At 39.9% G+C, this 18,581-nt stretch overlaps 1 protein-coding gene across 2 annotated transcripts in view; it reads right to left on the bottom strand.

The window, feature by feature from the left end:
- USP25 (ubiquitin specific peptidase 25) overlaps positions 1 to 17,286 on the bottom strand; it is a 153,789-nt gene extending 136,503 nt beyond the window's left edge. For both annotated transcript variants that reach the window (XM_063659641.1, XM_063659642.1), the window contains exon 1: positions 17,098 to 17,286. The gene's annotated coding sequence lies outside the window, so the exon portion shown is untranslated. The remainder of the gene's footprint in view (positions 1 to 17,097) is intronic.
- Positions 17,287 to 18,581: the final 1,295 nt, after the last annotated feature.

Below are 18,581 nucleotides of genomic sequence, written 5' to 3'. Positions count from 1 at the left end.
CCTTTGTCCAACATATCCACACTGTGTATACTACCCACTTAGTAGTCAGCAGCCATCTCAGTTATCGGATATTTTGAAAAAGACTACATTCACACAACATTATATTATCATAGTTGTTCTATTTCATTACTAGTTATTGTTGTTAGTCTCTACTAATTTATAAATTACCTAATTTATAAATTAAACTTTATCACAGGTAGGTATATATAGGAAAAAAACTATATGTACTATATAGTTATATAGTGCCTAATTTATAAATTAAACTTTATCACAGGTATGTATAGATAAGAAAATACTATATTCTATATAGTATTTTCTTATCTATATAGTATTTTCTTAACTATATATTCTATATACTATATTCTATATAGTATTGAACCATACTATATACGGTATACTATTTCAAATATTTTGAAAACATATACAGTACGTTATATGAATGTAGTCTCTTTCAAAATATACTCTACATATGGTTCAATACTAGCCACAGTTTCAGGCATCCACCAGGGGTCTTGGAACACATTCCATGAGAGCAAAGGTGGACTACTATAAACAGAAAAACAAAAGTAGTCTCTAAACCATAAAGAACTACCTCAAATCATAAAGAAAAAGATAAATAGCCCAAAAGAAAAAACAGGCAAGAGAAACAAATGTCAATTTCACAGAAAAGAATCACAGTGGACCATAAATATATAAAAAGATATATAAACAAATAGTTTAACTGTAGAATGGTTAAGCTGTAGTATATCTAGAAGTATAAATGAACAATAACACAACATTTTTAACAAAATAAGAAGTGCAACAATTAAAATCATACTTAGTAGTAAAAGACTGCTTTCCATACAAAATCGGGAACAAGACAAAGATGTCTGTCATTACCACTTCTATTAAATATTTTAGAGAAGACCCCAAAAAGTACAATTTTTAAAATGAATAAAGGTGGTAAATAAAGTTTTTAGAATAAGTGAATTTTGCAGAGTCACAGATACAAGCTTCATACAGAAAAATCAACCACATTCCATATACCAGCAAAAAACAATTGGAATAAAAACTAAAAACTGCTAGCAGGGCGCACTGGCTCACAACTGTAATCCCAGCACTTTGGGAGGCCGAGACTGGAGGATCATGCTGTCCAGAGATCAAGACTATCCTGGCTATAACACAGTGAAACTCCATCTCTACTAAAAATACAAAAAATTAGCCGGGTGTGGTGGCACACACCTGTAGTCCCAGCTACTAGGGAGGCTGAGGCAGGGGAATCACTTGAACCTGGGAGGCGGAGGCTGCAGTGAAAGTGAGACTGCATCTCAAAAAAAATAAAAAAATAAAAATAAAAAATACCACTTACAATAGCATCAAAAAAGTCAACTCTAACAAAAGATATGCAAAGACTTTTAAACTGTTTAAAAATAAAACCTAAATAAATGGAGAAAAATATGTGTTCTTGGATTGAAAGGCTAAAATACTGTAAAGATGTCCAGTCAGAATGAATCTATACATCCAACACAATCCCACTCAAAAATCCCAGAAGGCTCTTTGTCCAACTGTTCAAAGTGCCTCAGAATTGTATTTGGAAATACAAAAAATTCTAGAATAGCCAAAACAAATTTCTAACAAAAACAAAGTTGAAGACTTTACATTTACCCACTTCAAGGCACATTTCAAAGCCACAGTAATCAAGAAAGTATGGCACAGCGTAAAGATAGAAAGGAACTGAGTTCAAAAATAAACCCATTCATACATGGTCAATTAATTTTCCATAAAGACACCAATATAATTCAATGATGAAAGGACAGCTTTTTCAAAAATAGGTGCTGGGACTAGATAATACACATGCAATAAATGAACCTTGACTTAGTGACACCTCAGAACACACATAGAAATGAATTCCAAATGGATCATAAACCTAAAATGACAAACTTCTAGAACAAAACACAGGGAGAAAAAATTTACAAACTGAGTTTCAAGAAAATGGTTAAAGTAGCCGGGCGTGGTGGCTCACGCCTGTAATCTCAGCACTTTGGGAGGCCGAGGCAGGTGGATCACCAGAGGTCGCTAGTTCGAGACCAGGCTGGCCAACATGGTGAAACCCTGTCTCTACTAAAAATACAAAAATTAGCTGGACGTGGTGGTGCATGCCTGTAATCCCAGCTACCCAGGAGGCTGAGGCAGGAGAATTGCTTGAACCTGGGAGGTGGAGGCTGCAGTGAGTGAGATCATGCCATTGCACTCCAGCCTGGGCAACAAGAGTGAAATTCCGTCACAAAAAAAAAAGGAAAATTTTAAAGTACTAACCATAAAAGTAAATTAAACGATCAATATTAAAATACTTCAACTTCAAAGAAACTGTTAAGAAAATGCAAATACAAGCCACACATTGGGAGAAAGTATTTGTAATTACATATACATGATAAAAGACAACCAAAATATAAAGAATTCCTACAACTCAACAGCAAGAAGATAACCCAACTAAAAAATTGGGAAATAATCTTAACATGTTAAAAAGAAGACATAAAAATGGTCAATAAGGAAAAGACAGAGGGCCTGGGTTACTAGTAGCTCTCCTGCAACATCCCCTGCCTGCCTCCCACATCTCCCTCTCCCCAACCATAAAAGACGCCCCTGCTTAGAAGCTTAAGGCAGAACAGCATCAGCACTCAGGAAAAGGAGGAGGGGGAAGGGAGGGGAGAATAGGAGAGAGGAGAAAGAGAGGGAGTAGTGTGGTGGTGGGGAAGGAGGCCGTGGCCCTAAAGTGGTTAGTCAGCCCTCTCGCTTTAGACAGCAAACCAAGAGAATTCTACCCACTCTTCTGCTCATGCAAGAAATGCTTGGAAGAGCATTTACTTTCATTCAAAAGCTGCAGACCCGGCCGGGTGCGGTGGCTCACGCCTGTAATCCCAGCACTTTAGGAGGCTGAGGCAGGTGGATCACCTGAGGTCAGGAGTTCAAGACTCGCCTGGACAACATGGCAAAACCCCATCTCTAGTAAAAATACAAAAATTAGACGGGTGTGGTGGCAGGTGCCTGTAGTCCCAGCTCCTCAGGAGGTTGGGGCAGGAGAATCACTTGAACCCGGGAGGCGGGGGCTGCCATGAGCTGAGATCACGCCACTGCACTCCAGCCTGGGCAACAAGAGCGAAGCTCTGCCTCAAAACAACAACAACAACAACAACAAAAAACTGCAGACCCTAGGAGGCCGAGGCAGCAAGATCACTTGAGATCAGGAGTTCGAGACCAGCCTGGCCAACATAGCAAAACCCCGTCATAAAAATTAGCCAGGCCTGGTGGCGTGCACCTGTAGTCCCAGCTACGAGGGAGGCTGAGGCACGACCATCACTTGAACCCAGGAGGCAGAGGTTGCAGTGAGTCAGATTGCACCACTGCACTCCAGCCTCGGTGACACAGTGAGACCTTTGTCTCAAAAACAACAACAACAACAACAACAACAACAACAACAACAAAAAACTGCAGACCCTAAGGTTTGCCTAAGCCAACACCAAGATGGACAAAAATAAAGTAATGGCAAACCCCACCAATGTTCACACAGCCCTAGGACCACACCTAGCACAGGACCCCATGACCTGAGGGAGCGGCTCTGATCTCTGTAACCCCAAAGGCCTGCAACTCCTACCCACTTCACACCATAGAAACCACAGAGCTGACCAGGGTCATCTTATATGCTGCTTTCAGCTACGCTGCTACAGTTCCACATGCTCAGGTACACTGGTGCTCTCCTCCTGGCGCCACCCAGCAAGAATGGAAACACTGTCAGTTCTGTAAGTTCCACTGTTCTAAGTGACTTCAATTCCTGCCTCACTTGGGAAGAAGCCTAGAAGCCAGTTCTGCGAATCTGCATGATGCTACCAAAATTGGTAAAGAGAGTGTCCACTGACCCCAGGAGGCCTGTGCAGAGCTGTTTCTGATAGCCACAGTAGACAAATTCCCAGGCAGGCAGGGACAGTAGACAAATTCCTAGGCAGGCGCCACAACAGACAAATTCCTAGGCAGGCGCCACAGTAGACCAATTCCTAGGCAGGCAGGGACAGGTCCCTGGTGAAACCCGACCTTCAAACCAAAGACAGTTTAAAGCCTACCAAGCTGCCAGTTCTAGATATAGATAGAGTCCACAGCTGGAGTGAAAACTTTTCTTTTTGCCTATTCTTTCCCAATTGGTTGTTTCTGAATAATGCTTTTAAACCAATTGAATGTTGCCTTTTCCAAGGCTACCTCCAGCCCACATCTCCTCATTCCAAACCTAAAAAAACCCTGGACTCAACTACAAAGATGGCTACCAGCTTTTGGGGCCCCTCTCACACAGACAGCTATCCACTTCACGTCCCCTCTCATTGTCAAGAGCTTTTATGTTGCTCAATGAAATTCTCCTCTGCCTTCCTCACTCTCTGGTGTCCACATACCTCATTATTCTTGGTCACTGGACAAAAACCCAGAACTCGCCAAACAGTGGGAACAAAAATGGCTGTAACACGCACCTGGCCGGCTCCTGGAGCTGCGGGCAGTGGGCAGGAAAAGAGCTGTTACACACTCCCATTTGCTGGACTATGGGAGTGACGAGCTGCGACCCCTCTGGGGGCCCAAACCTCAGGACCCCCCGAACTAGAACCGTAATACACCCCCATTCACGAAGCCGTGGGCAGCAGGAACAAACAAGCTCTAACACACCCCCATTCACGGAGCCGTGAGCAGCAGGAACAAGGGAGGGCTGTGGCATTCCCTGGTGGCTCAGACCTCGGGACTCCCCAGGCAGAAGCTATAACACCCCCTTGGGGCTCCACGGTTGCTGCCGTCTCCAAGTTTCTGGGTTCTACCACGTTCCCCTCATCTGAATGCTGGAGTCCAGCTGTGGAAGCCACATGCGGTATACCCGGTCCCGCCATGGGCTGAGCACGGAGCGGCAGTGGTCGTGGTATCTGGGCTGGGGATCAGCTGAGAGCAGCCTGCTGGGCCGAGCAGGCAGAGCGAGCCCAGTGAGTGCAAGCAAAGCCTGGGCAGAGGAGGCACTGCTGGCCTTAGAGGTTTCTTGCTGGTGAAGTGGCACCGATAAAATCTTATGTCAATTCTTCCCTCCAAAAATTGAGGATTTTAAACCTTAGGTAGTGGACCACTTGTTTCCTTTCTTCTGTGCTCATCCTCAGCTCTGCCCAGCTCCAAAGCCTTTCTCCAAAGCCCCATGGGAAAACTTCAGGGCATTCTTGATCAGACACCCAGACCCAGCCCAGAGGCCTCACACAAAGACAAAGAAAACCCCAGAACTTCAGCCCAGTGTTTCTGTAGCTCCCCCTTAACTGACACATTTGATTATGCATGTATTCTGGCATGAATTAAGACACAAAACTTTTGTATATGTGAATGCACAGTTGGTTTGCATATTGGTGTTACCATAACAAGCCCTGGCCACTAATGGTCCATCATTCCTGACTCCTCTCTGCAAACCCCTCCCCAATACATCTATCCCACTTCCGTGAGGAGGTAGCTCCCAGCTCTGCAGACAATTCTGCCCTGATGACCTAACGACCTCTCACCACACACCACCCATTTCCAGACTGAACAGCAACAACAAAAACCCAACAGATACAGTGGGGTTTTTCCAATGCAGATTCCTCTTCTTCCCTGTCTTCAGACAGATGAAAAACTGTAAAAAAAAAAAAAAAAAAAAAAAAAAAGGAAGTATCTTTCTGCCCAATTTCTGTCTAATTTACTTACCTCGCCACAGTTCATCCCACCCCTGCAACTGCACCATGTTCTTTTCAAACTTCCAACCCAATTAAAATGTGAAATTATTTTTGTACACTGTGTAATAAAATATGCATCATAAAGATTTCTCATGTATGTGTGCAATTAATTGTTAAAGAGATAAATTTAATATTTACTTTGAGGCATGATGAAGAAATGAGTTCCCATTTTTCAGCAATGTACCTTTTTATCAGGTGTTAGTTTAAACAAGCAAACAAAAAAAAACTGTGCAATCTCAATTTGTTTTGTGAACATATTAGCACTTGGTCCTGGAGTGTTTTACCTTTAGCTACATCTCTGACATTTTTGCCATTTTAAGACTTGGAAGAATGCAGCTATTGTCATTGCTATCATGTAGGAGTGTTAAAACTGGATAATGTATGAGTAGTAATGTTAAAAAAAAATCCTCAAACTGGCCAACAAGCACATGAAAGATGTCCAAAATCATTAGTCATTAGGGAAATACACAATTACTACCACAATGAGGTACACTACATATTCACCGAATGGCTAAAACATAAAAGATTAAAAATGCCAGGTGTTGGCAAAAATGTAGACCACCTGAAATTCTCCTATATTGCTAATGAGAATGTACAATGATACAATCAATTTGGATAACAATTTAGTATTATAACAATTCTACACCTATGTATTTGCCCAAGAGAAATAGAAATACCTCTCAAAGACCTGCTTACAAATGTACACATAACATTATATATGGGTCAAAAACTGGAAAAAAAAACCAAAAGTACATCAAAAGGTACATGAATACACAGATGTGAGAATACTTATATATTACACCACAGTAGAAAGAAACACATTGATACATGCAATAAAACATGGGTGAATCTCAAAAGCATTTTGCTGAGCAAAAGCAGTCAGATGCGAGAAAAAAAAAAATTTGGTATAAACAAATCTATTTATGCGAAGACCCAGAACAGCCAAAACTGATCTACAGTAATAAAAATCAGATCAACAGTTGCCTGAAATAATGAGGGTGTTGATAATAAATGAGAAAGGTGACACAGGACAAATTTTGTGGAGTGACAGAAATGTTCTGTATGGCCAAATTCATCAAATTACACACTTCCAGTGTAAATCATACCACGATAACATTAACCTGAAAAAAGTCAAGATAGCAGTAGTGTGGGGGCGGGGGGTGGTGTAGAAAAGAGGGACAGTATGAATGAGGAACAAAAGAAATTTCCAGGACAATAAGATATTCTATTTCATGTCTAAAATAGTACAAAGAATAGTAATCTTAATATATTTAAGTTGTACATAAGTTTTCATATGCTATGGGTTAGCCCCTCCAAAAAAATCCTATAGGAATTATTCATACACAAATACACACACACACACCAAAAAAAAAAAAAAAAAAAAAAAACAGCCAGAAAGAAACAGGAAGACTACAACTTTAGCATGTACAATCACTTTCCAACTCCTTAATGCATCGATTCAACTTATTTGCGCCCCCAGGAGTAAAAGGGGCAAGTATCCCACCTAGCCACCTGAAGCCTTGGGTTTCCATAGAGATGTTGGCCAGAAAAGCCTGAGGGAGGAGACAGCTCCTCTACAAGGAAACATGTTGCTGCACTGATGGAGAGAAATACCTGAAACAAAAAAAAAACAATGTCTGTTCAAAGACCCTGCTTCCATATTAAATTTGGTGTATTGTGATAATTCAATCCCTAAAGGACCCCTGCAGTCAATTTACACAGTGCTCAAGGCACTTTTATCTCTAAGAATACTAATTAACTTCTACCAGTGATCCTCAAACATTAAGTGCAGAAGAATAATCTGAGATTCTTATTAAGCATGCTTTAGCCCAACCCTCAACATCTTGAAACAATAGGTCTAAGGTGAGGCACAGAAGTCTGCACTTATAGCAAGCACTACAGATAATTAAGACAGTCCACAAAAACCATATTATAAGAAACTCTGATCTAAACCTATAGTAACAAGACTAAGGAAAATATTGCTGGGCATTTAAAATATCCAGCAGTTCAGAGAACCAAAAACTAAAAATAAAGCAGATGGTCTGTACTGAAGCAGAGTTAATCAAGGGGCAAAAAAGAGAAAAACTCAGAAATTACTTATTACATACATAAAACAAGATGTCATGACAAGGATGATGTCCTTGGAAATTAAAGTCTGCCAAAATAAATGCAAGGCCTCATCCTTCTATAAATTCAACTTTCACATCATCTACTTGCTCATATTATATAGTGACATTCCTAAACTCACTTTCACAAGCCAAATTTGGTCCTTCATACATAATAAAAATCAGTGAGTATATTGTAGGAAAAAGGCAGGCCACTGCTGCAGGTCAGTGCTTAAAGCAATTGTATGACATTAGAGAGTAAAATTATGCCAGTGTCAGGGAAAGAAAGACCCCGTACCACCTTACTCTAAGCACATCAGGGCAGAAATCAATGGTGGAGTGGCCCCTGGAGAAGGAAATTAGTGAGAGCCACTAATATGAAAAAAAAGTGCCCTGCCTGACTTCACAGTTCCTAGGACGATAGAGAAGAGACTGACAAACTACCAGCACCCCTCCACCACCACACCCAGGATACCTAGGGTGAAAGCTTAAACAAAGGTCACCAGTACCCAAAGAAAAAATACATGCAAGCATCACAATTGAAAATACTACAATATCTTTTAGTTAAACAGAACCTACTTTGTAAATCTGCACAACTAACACATGTAAATATTTCAGAAATGCATGAGGTACAAAAGTAGGTAACTGCCTTTTTAGATCAGCAACAACAACAACAAAATACTCATTGTTATCACTTCTAATCAATATTTATTGGAAGTATTTGCTAGTACAGGAAAAAAATGAAAGTACAGGCACAAAAACTGAAATTATACATAAAACTTTTTAATCATGATGTAGCAGGACGAGCCGCAGACAAAACTCCTCAGACACCGAGTTAAAGGAAGAAGGGGTTTATTCTGCCGGGGACATCAGCAAGACTCCTGCTTCAAGAGCCGAGCTCCTGGAGTGTGCAATTCCTGTCCCTTTTAAGGGCTCATAACTCTAAGAGGGTGCGTGTGAGAGGGTCATGATCAAATGAGCAAGCAGGGGGTATGTGACTGGGGGCTGCATGCACAGGTAATTAGATCAGAACAAAACAGTATAGGGACTTTCACAGTGTCTGTGCAATGTCTGTAATCTAGAGATAACATAACTGATTAGGTCAGGGGTCGATCTTTAACTACCAGGCCCAGGGTGTGGCCCCGGGCTGTCTGCTTGTGGATTTCATTTCTGCCTTTTAGTTTTTACTTTTTCTTTCTTTGGGGGCAGAAATTGGGCATAAGACAATATGAGGGGTGGTCTCCTCCCTTAATGATATGATCTTTTACACAGAAAGTACAAAATTGCCTCTGGAAAAGGTATTAGAAACATTTAGCAAGGTGGCTAGATATAAAATTAACATACAAAAGACCACTGCATTTGCATACACCAATAGCAAATTTTTAAAAGCACTGCCATATAACAGTTATCAGAAATTATCAACTACCTGAAACAAAAGATGTACAATAATTTTGTGTTAAATTATAAACCACACAAGAGATATTAAACATGACCTAATAAAAATAGAAGTATATCCTGCTCATCTTGTATCATAAAGATGTTAATAATCTCAAATTGATCTACAGATTCAATCAAATTAATCAAAAAGACAGAGGATTTGAGAGAACTTGGTATGATCATTCTAAAATTTCTAAGGAAAAGTCAAGTGTTACTTCTGAAAAAAAGGAACAAAGGCAAAGAACTTTCTTTTCCAGTATGAGAGATTATTCTAAAGCAACAACAATGAACACAGGAAGATATTCACAAAATGAATGATGAAAAAGAATGAGTCAAGGAAAGGGAAAAAAATTTTGCATTAAACTTTTGCATATATGACAAAGATGGCATATCAATTCCGTAGAAAACTGCATTAACTTTTCAATAAAGCAAAGATAACAAAAGAAATTTTTTAAATCATTTAAAGGTTGCACATCCCAAAACCCCAAGCCAGAAATAAGAAATGCTCCACAATTTGAAAACTCCATATTTTTTGAGAACCAACAAGATGTTGAAAGGAAATGCTCACTGGCTTATTTCAGATTTCAGATTTTCAAATTTAGGATATTTACCCAACCCAGGTAAGCAAAATACAAATATTCCAAAATCTGAAGGGAAAAAAAAAGTCCAAAATCCAAAACACTTCTGGTCCCAAGCACTTTGGATATGAGAGACTCAATTTGTATATGATGAAAATAAAACTATATCCCTACCTCGCACCATATACAAAACTCAAGCACAGATGAAAAAGGGTCTAAAATGTTGCAAATATAACTTTAAAACTCTTAGTTAAAAATACAGACGACTACCTTCTAGATATTGTTGCAGGGAAAAGTTCTTAAAATTTTTAAGTTAAAACAACTAACATTAAAAAAAAATACTTTCAGCCATTGATATAGATGCAACAAATTAACAGGAAGATGAACAGAGGATTCAAGATGATAATCTCAAATGAAAGTAAAGGGATAGGATAATGGATATAGATTATTATCGAAGTTCCAGCTTTTGTTTTAAATAGGGTGTTCATGTGTGTTTATTATTTAAAATAAGCAATTTAACAAATAAATGAAAACATATTTGCAGGAAGAGCTGATCATGAGACAATTGGTAAAATTAATTCAATTATGTGTACTTCAGAACCAAACTAAAAATATATATTATTAAAAACAAAACTCTTTGTAAACTATCTGACCACATATAAGGGTAGTAAATACAGAACTGGCATTACAAAAATAATAATCTAGATAATCAAACTAAAAAGTTACCATAGCATACAGGACAAAAAGGGAGAGAAGAAACATTTGAAGCCAGGAAGAAAGATAAGTGACATATAAAATCCAAATAATGTAGTTTTAAATGAAGACGAGGAAAAGAGTGGAAGAAAAATTCCTGAGAACACAGATTTCAGATGAAAAATCCTAGGCAGGATCATTAAAAAGACACATACATAAACACATGCAAGTGAAATTTCTGAACTCTTAAAAACAAAGAGTAAAATCTTACAAGGTAACACAGAGAGTTAACTTATCTGGAAAAAAAAAAAAAAAGCAGAGTGACATCAAACCATCAAAAAGCATTATACAACAGACCAAAAAACACAGTTAAAATTAAATAGTTAATTTAAAAAAACTAGCTACTAATAATGCATCTGCAACACTAAGAAAATTCATCACCTAGAATTACAATTCTATATTATCCCAACAAAACTAGGAATACCATAAGAAAAAACATGCTAAAATGTCTTACCTAATTTGGGGCAAATGGGTGGAGAAAAAAGTTAATTTTTTATATTATCAGAAAAAGCTATTAATGTTTTATATTATCAAAATTTTATATTATAAAAATATATTTGTTTACAATTAAAAGAGCCAAAATTCAAAAGAAAACGTTAAAGACAAGGGTGGGGGTGGTGATACAATGAAAATTTGGTCTATCCATCAAAACTGAATGGAGAAAACAAGACTAATAAATGGATAATCAGATGATTATCCATTAATTAATTTAATTAAAAAGATTAAATTTATCAGTTATCACCATATGTGCATGGTTAAATTCTAAAAGACAAAAACACAAGTTTGGATTGAATCCATTAGAAATACAAAGAGAAATTGCCCAGCACTTTGGGAGGCCAAGGCAGGCTGATCACTTGGGGTCAGGAGTTTAAGACCAGCCTGGCCAACAGGATGAAACCCTGTCTCTAGTAAAATTACAAAAAGTAGCTGGGCGTGGTGTTGTATATCTGTAGTCCCAGCTACTTGGAAGGCTGAGGCAGGAGAATTGCTTGAACCTGGGAGGCAGAAGTTGCAGTGAGCTGAGATTGCATCATTGCACTCCAGCCTGGGTGAGAGAGCAAAACCTCGTCTCAAAAAAAAAGCAGGAAATAAGATCAGCATCTGGCAAACACTACTGACAACAAAACAAGCAGGACAAAAAAAATGGCACGTCTATATATATATATATATATATATATATATATATGTACATACATACACACACACACACAGATTTAGGACAAAACTTTAGACCAATAAATACAGAAACCTAAATGAAATTTAGAATTTTCTAGAACTACAACAACTTTTAAAATTTGACCCTAGAAAACATAGAAAATTTGAAAGACAATAAGCAAAATTTGGAAACTTTACCTAAAATTTGCTCTAAATGAGCAGCTCAGCCCTGATAGTCATGTTCACCAAATCTTCAAAGTAACAAGTACCTCAGTTGAACCCTAATTTTTCAAATCAAAAAAGATCATACACCATCAATTTTGAATGACTCAACATAATCCTACACTAAACAATTCCAAAAGCACAGGAAAACACAGAAAGCCTTCTAATCATTTTATGAGCTAACCTTATCTTAATAGCCCTCATGGGCACACCAAACCTTGTAACCAATCTCATTGAAGAATCCAAGGAGAACTGGTTCCAGGACCCCCAAAGAGGCCAAAATCTGCGAATGTTCAAGTCCCTTATATAAAATGGTATAATACTTACACATCCACACATCCTCCAGCACACTTTAAATCATTTCTAGATTACTTATAATACCTAACACAATGTAAATGCTACATAAATAGTTGTTATACTGTATTGTTAGGGAATAATGACCAAAATGAGACTGTACATGTTCAGTACAGATGCAACAATGCTTTTTTTTTTTCCAGAATATTTTCAATCCACAGCTGGTTGAATCTATGGATTCAGAACCTGTGGATACAGAAGGCCAACTGTATACTAAATTCTAGGTTTAAATTTATTATATTAAATATAGAAATATATTAAAATAGTAAAGCAACATGACCAAATGGGGTTTTATCAGGAATTCAAGGACAGCCAAAACAATACAACATGGTGGTTAAGAGCAGGGGCTTGTGTATCACATGACTTTTGAGTTTATCCGACCCTTAATACATACTAGAGATGAAATGTTGCTTTAGTTCTCCAATACTGTTTCTTCAGCTTCAATAAGAAAGGAGAAAAATAGCACTGACTTCATAACGTGGTTGGAAAGATTAAATGAAAAAAGTTTGTAAGAAGACTCAGCACAGTGCCTTACACGGATTATATAGTAAATATTCATATATCTTACGCACAAATGGTTCTTATATTACTGACATATAAAATATCACTCACTGCAAAGAAAAAGACATGACAGTTAACATCTAAATCTAGTTTTGAAACATTTATAAAACTTAACGAATGTAAGAAAATTTCCATATTATAAGGAAACAATATATAATAGAAACTAACATAAATTGTAGTAGCATTCTGTAATCTTAAAGTAATAAGTGGTAAAAATAATGACAAGAAAGAGGTCAGAATATTAAGTATTTGTAAAGGATATGGACTGTATACATATAATATTGAAGAAAATCAACAGAATATTTATTAGAAATGATGTGAATTCATTTAAAAGTCTGGATACAATGTGAGTATACAAGTCAAAATTAGGTGGTGAAAAGGAAAGAATAAGAAAAGGAATAAACAGTTGGAAACCTATCTCTCTGCCCAATCAAGTCTTATACTATCAACTGATTCCTAATAAAGAATACCCCCTTTACATAACATTTAAAGTGATTTAAGTAATGTTAACTATCAAATGCTGCATGATATAGTTTGATAACCTTAGATAATCCTAAATTGGAAAATACACATTATTTTAAGTAAGAAATTTACCCTGAATCCAGTCTGCATTGTTTTTCAAGTTTTAACTCTTGAACTTGGTTAATCTATGACAACCTTCCCACCTAACCCTCACCTTTGGAGGAATTCAGTGAAAGTTGACTGTAGATCTGTTAGATTCCTCTGCCTCCATTCTATACTGTTTCTTTTTTATTCTCCCTATACAGAACACTTGCTTAGGACCATTAAACAATCTAATCTAAAGAAGTTGCTAAAGTTTAAAGCCTTAACATACTACTGTTAACATACTAATATTACGGCTTTAAAAGAACCTTCAGAAGCACTTAATGACTTGCCCAAGGTGACAAAAAGGTGGTTGAGATCTATCCCACATCCTGTCTTTCACTACCACTGCCTATTCTCCTAGCATGAGCACAGTTTTTCAAGCTTTCATTGTTTGTTTTGGTTTTTTGTTTTTTTGAGATGGACTCTTGCTCTGTCGCCCAGGCTGGAGTGCAGTGGCGCGATCTCTCTCACTGCAACCTCCGCCTCCTGAGTTCAAGCGATTCTCCTGCCTCAGCCTCCTGAGTAGCTGGGATTACAGGCATGTGCCACCACGCCTGGCTAATTTTTGTATTTTTAGTAGAGACTGGGTTTCACCATGTTGGTCAGGCTGGTCTTGAACTCCTGACCTCGTGATCTGCCCGCCTCACCTTCCCAAAGTACTGGGATTACAGGCGTGAGACACCGCGCCTGGCCATTTTGTTTTAAGAGACAGGGTGTCATTTTGTTGCCCAGGCTGGTTTTGAACTCCTGGCTTCAAGTGATCCTCCCACCTCAGCCTCCCAAAGTGCTGGGATTAAAGCGTGAGCCACCATGCCCAGCCTCATTGTTTCTCAATAATTTTTAAATTTCAAGATTCAGTTAGGAAACAAAGTACTATATTCCTTTTGGAAACCATTCACTTATTTCATTCATCACATATTTGCTGAGTCCTACTATGTGTAAAGAACTGTTCTAAGCCCTAGAGTGAAACAATATATTTTACTCAACTCAGAAGGATACATTTAATGTAAATAGTATCCTGTTCATTTCACTCTGTAAATTAATTTGGTCCCTGGGAGCAAACCTCCTCCCAATAATAACTGCCCTAAAGAATCCTAGCTTGGTTCATCTGGTTAGATAGATTGGGGGGGGCCGCCGTGGAGTATCCGCATTTGGAACTTGAATCTATGTATCAAATTTCTGAGATCTAAGGCCTACACTGTGGTAAATATGAAGCACAAAGGCTGAAGATACATGTCCAAAACCAAAATTATCACAGAATTTAACTCATCTGCTGCCAACTGCACCTCACCTGAAATATCTAAACCTCAGAAAAGCAGCTTTCTGCAGTTTTACTACATCTCATAAGTCCCTGGGTTGGCCAAACTCCAGCAATCAAGCAAAGAACACATCAAAAGGGAAAGGCAGCCCCCTTGCCTCATCATACTACATTGTGACAAAGCCTAATGAATTCTTTAGGCGAACCAAAAAATCATGAAAGTTTTGTGTAGTGTGGTACTGCAAACAACAAAAAAACTTAAATCCATCTGCAAAATAAAAGTTTAAAAAATCTTGAAAATAATATAGCTAAAAAGTAAATACTTAAATTTTAAATAGTAAATACTTAAAATTTAAAAACACATATGTATACACAATTTTTTAAGGTGAGAAGAAAACTGGCTAAAATGTTGGCTATGGAATATACACTACACACCTCTCCTTTTAGATAACCCATAAAGTGTCTGAGTAAAAACAGACTATCACTTTTTGTTTCTTCTAAGTGTGAAGTTCACTTCCTAGTTACCAGCTTTAAGTCCGCTTCCTGGTTACTAGCTTGACGGATTTAAATCTGTCAACTTATTGAGGTAGATGGTTTATTTATATCCATATAAATATTTTTAAATAGTTCTAATATGAGTAACAAAGTAATCGTGTATTAATATGGAAAGCAAACACATTTAAGTGTTTCTTTTGTAAAACAATCTAAATATTATGGAAGTATAAAAATTTCTCTAAAAAAAACCCCAATAACAATGAAATGATCTAAAACACACCCATACTAAAAATAGCATCATAATGAAAATTTTGAATTAACTACTACTCCCTTTGTGTGGGGAGGGGATTCATTAAAGTAGGAAATTGGACTCGACAGCCAAGATCACTTTCGTTAACTTGATTCTTGATTCTACAATTTTATGCATAACCTCTGAACCATGCAATGGAGCCTGCATAGTTATTTAATGCAGTTTAGTCAAAATCAAATGAAAAAAAAAAAATCCCAAACTTAGAAAGTTCTTCCCATTGTTCAAACTTAGGAGATGTGAAAAATTTGTATTTCTCACTTTGAAACAGACTTTAATATTCAACATTGAAGACAATTATAAACAAATCGTACCATACATATTAAATATTGCTTAGCATTCACATGACCATGTGCTCTTTCCTAAACCTTAAGTCTTTAAAAATTGAACTTGAAGGTATTCAAAATAGAATAGGGAGGATTAGGAAGTAAACTCTTTTAAATTCTCATTATTAAATCTTGAATTATTTCACTGTAAATAAAGTGCAGTGTGCAATATCCTTCTAACTTTACCAGTAATATCAACTAATATACAAGCCTCAAAAACAACTTTCCCAACGTGCCTAAAATAACAACGCACTACCCTTGCTTTCCAAACTTCTTGAGTATCTTCGATTACTTTAAAGCAGTATCATAAAATTCTAAAAATAATCTCAAAGCAAAAATTCAGCAGGCTGTATGTAGACAGCCCATTTTAGAACAGGTCTTATTCTAAAGTCAAGCACAGGTAGAATATTGCTACACCAAAACTACAACAGGGTGGGGCATTCATTACTCACCCAGACAAACCAAATATAACTCTGGTGGTTGATCACAGTAAACCCTAACTGTCCCCGTAATTCCAACACGACTAAGGCACGGTTTACTCTTTTGCCCAAAATGCTTTTCACGCAAATGAAAAATTTTAAAAAGAAATTAAATCATGGCCAACTACTCTTCAGAACATGGTGCAAGCCATGATAGTGCACTTAAGATTCTGAAAGCAAAATCTAAAATAGCAGAATGATGTCTATTCACCTTAAAGATATAAAGTTTCACAAACAGTTTTTTAATTGTTTTCTTCAGTGAGTGACCATTTGAATGTGTGACTGATGCAAGAGTAAAGGGTGAACGAAAGAACAAGGTCAAACTTAGGGGCAAAAGATTCCTGGAATAACATGGCCAGAAAGGTTTCCTCTCTTAGGGACAGTTTCTATATTGAAAAAAAAAAAAAAAAAAAAAAAAAGAAACAGAAAAGAAGAAGAAGAAAGGGAAACCTTAAAAGGAAAAGAAACCAAGCAAACCACCTACTTCTAGAGTGCACCTGGTCAACACGCCTGCCCCGCAAGGCAGGTAATTCGATTTTGGTAGAGACCGTTTTGCCAAACAGCAGGCCTGGTACACTACTACCTTTGAAAGACAAAATCGGTTCAGAAACGATGACAACTGGCTATTCTTTCTTATTTAAGGGGAGAGAATAAAGTTTCATCAAGAAGCCACACAGAGCACTGTAGGAATGTGAGGGTCGCTCTCAATACCTGGCACCGTCTGCTACGGGAAAACAATCGGCAGAAGGAAGTGGATTGAAGCCCGCAAACTACACTCTGCTTCCCACAGGCAGCTGGGCACTGGGCGCGACGCCCCCGAGGCGACAGGCAGGGGCCGGGGGTGACGGGGGAGGAAGCCGGGGAAGGCGGCGGCGGCGGCGGCGAGGCCGGGGCGCCCGGCCGCGGCGGAAGAGGACAGCCCGTCGGAAGGAGGAGTGGGGCCCGCCGGCTCGCGGGCTCGCCTCACCTTCTGTGCCGCGCTCTGCTGCAGCACGTTCTGCTCCACGGTCATGGCCCCCGCGGCGGCGGCGGCGGCGGCGCCCGGCTCCTCGCGCCTCCGCCGGCCCTGGCTGCCGCGCTCCGCCGAGCTCCAGGGAGCGGCGCGGACGGCCGGGGAGGACAGCGCCCCCGCCAGCCAGGCGCGAAGGCGATGGCGGCCGGCGTGCGCGGGCACCGCGGGCAGGCGGCGAAGCGCCGACTGTGAGGGCCACGGCGGCCGCCTCACGTCTCCACGCGGCCCGCCTCAGCGCCGCTCGTCCGCGGCGGCCCGGGCCATGAGCGGGCGGAGGACGCCGGGGCGCAGGAGAGCGCGAGCCAGTCGGGCGGCGTCACGCGTTCGCGCGCTCCTTCGCTGGCGGCTCGCGGGCTGCTTTGGGGAAGGGAGAGGGGACGGAGGGAGCCGCCGCCCGGAATGGCGTTGTCCTCCTCCCTCCGCGAGTCCTCCTCCCTCCCCTCCCCCACGCGCCGTCCCCGCCCCCGCCCCCGCCCGGCGGCTCCTCCCCCGCAGAGCCCCGCCCGCCGGCCGCCCTAACCCTACATTGTGACCCTCCGGGCGGCGGGGCGGGGCCGCCATGGAGCCCCGCCCCTCCCGGCGCGGGTCTGGCGTTCCAGGATGGGGCGAGGGTGCGCCTGGCTGCCTGGCCCGGGAGCCGCCCCTGCGGCAGGTTGCGCGACGCTGGCGCTGGGCCTCGGGAAGCGCGGCTGGAGGCCGGAGGGCAGCGTTCTTCCCTGCGCCCAGGGCTTGTCGGATCCCTAGCTTGCCCAAAGCCGCCAAAGCAAACATTTCCCTCCATGCCCATAACGTCCCAAAACTACGTAGGGTCCCGAACTCCGGCCGCTTTCTGTGTCATGCGTTCTCTCCCCTCGCCTTTCTAGGAATTTCACAAGCCTTGAACTTGCCTGAAGGGAAAAGTCACATAAGCAAAGGGTTGCCAGAAATCTTTATGCTGGGAAGTACTTTTCTCCTTAACTAATCATTACGTAAATGAATATAGACATTTTCTATCTACTTCGTTCATTCGAATATGTGTCAGTCACTGCTAGGCTCTGGAAAAATAGTTTATCCTCCCAAGACTTAATATAAATGAAATCGGATCTATCTAGCAAACAACCTTACAAAAATATCACTGCCTAATGATACATGATTCTAATATCCCAGTTGCCAAATTAAGCAAGCAATTAACTACCATGCGTGG

Source organism: Pongo pygmaeus, chromosome 22 (genome assembly GCF_028885625.2).
Source record: "Pongo pygmaeus isolate AG05252 chromosome 22, NHGRI_mPonPyg2-v2.0_pri, whole genome shotgun sequence".
In the NCBI taxonomy this organism is placed as follows: domain Eukaryota; kingdom Metazoa; phylum Chordata; class Mammalia; order Primates; family Hominidae; genus Pongo; species Pongo pygmaeus.
The sequence above is the reverse complement of the archived record's forward strand: the minus strand, read 5'-3'. Positions and strand labels throughout refer to the sequence as shown.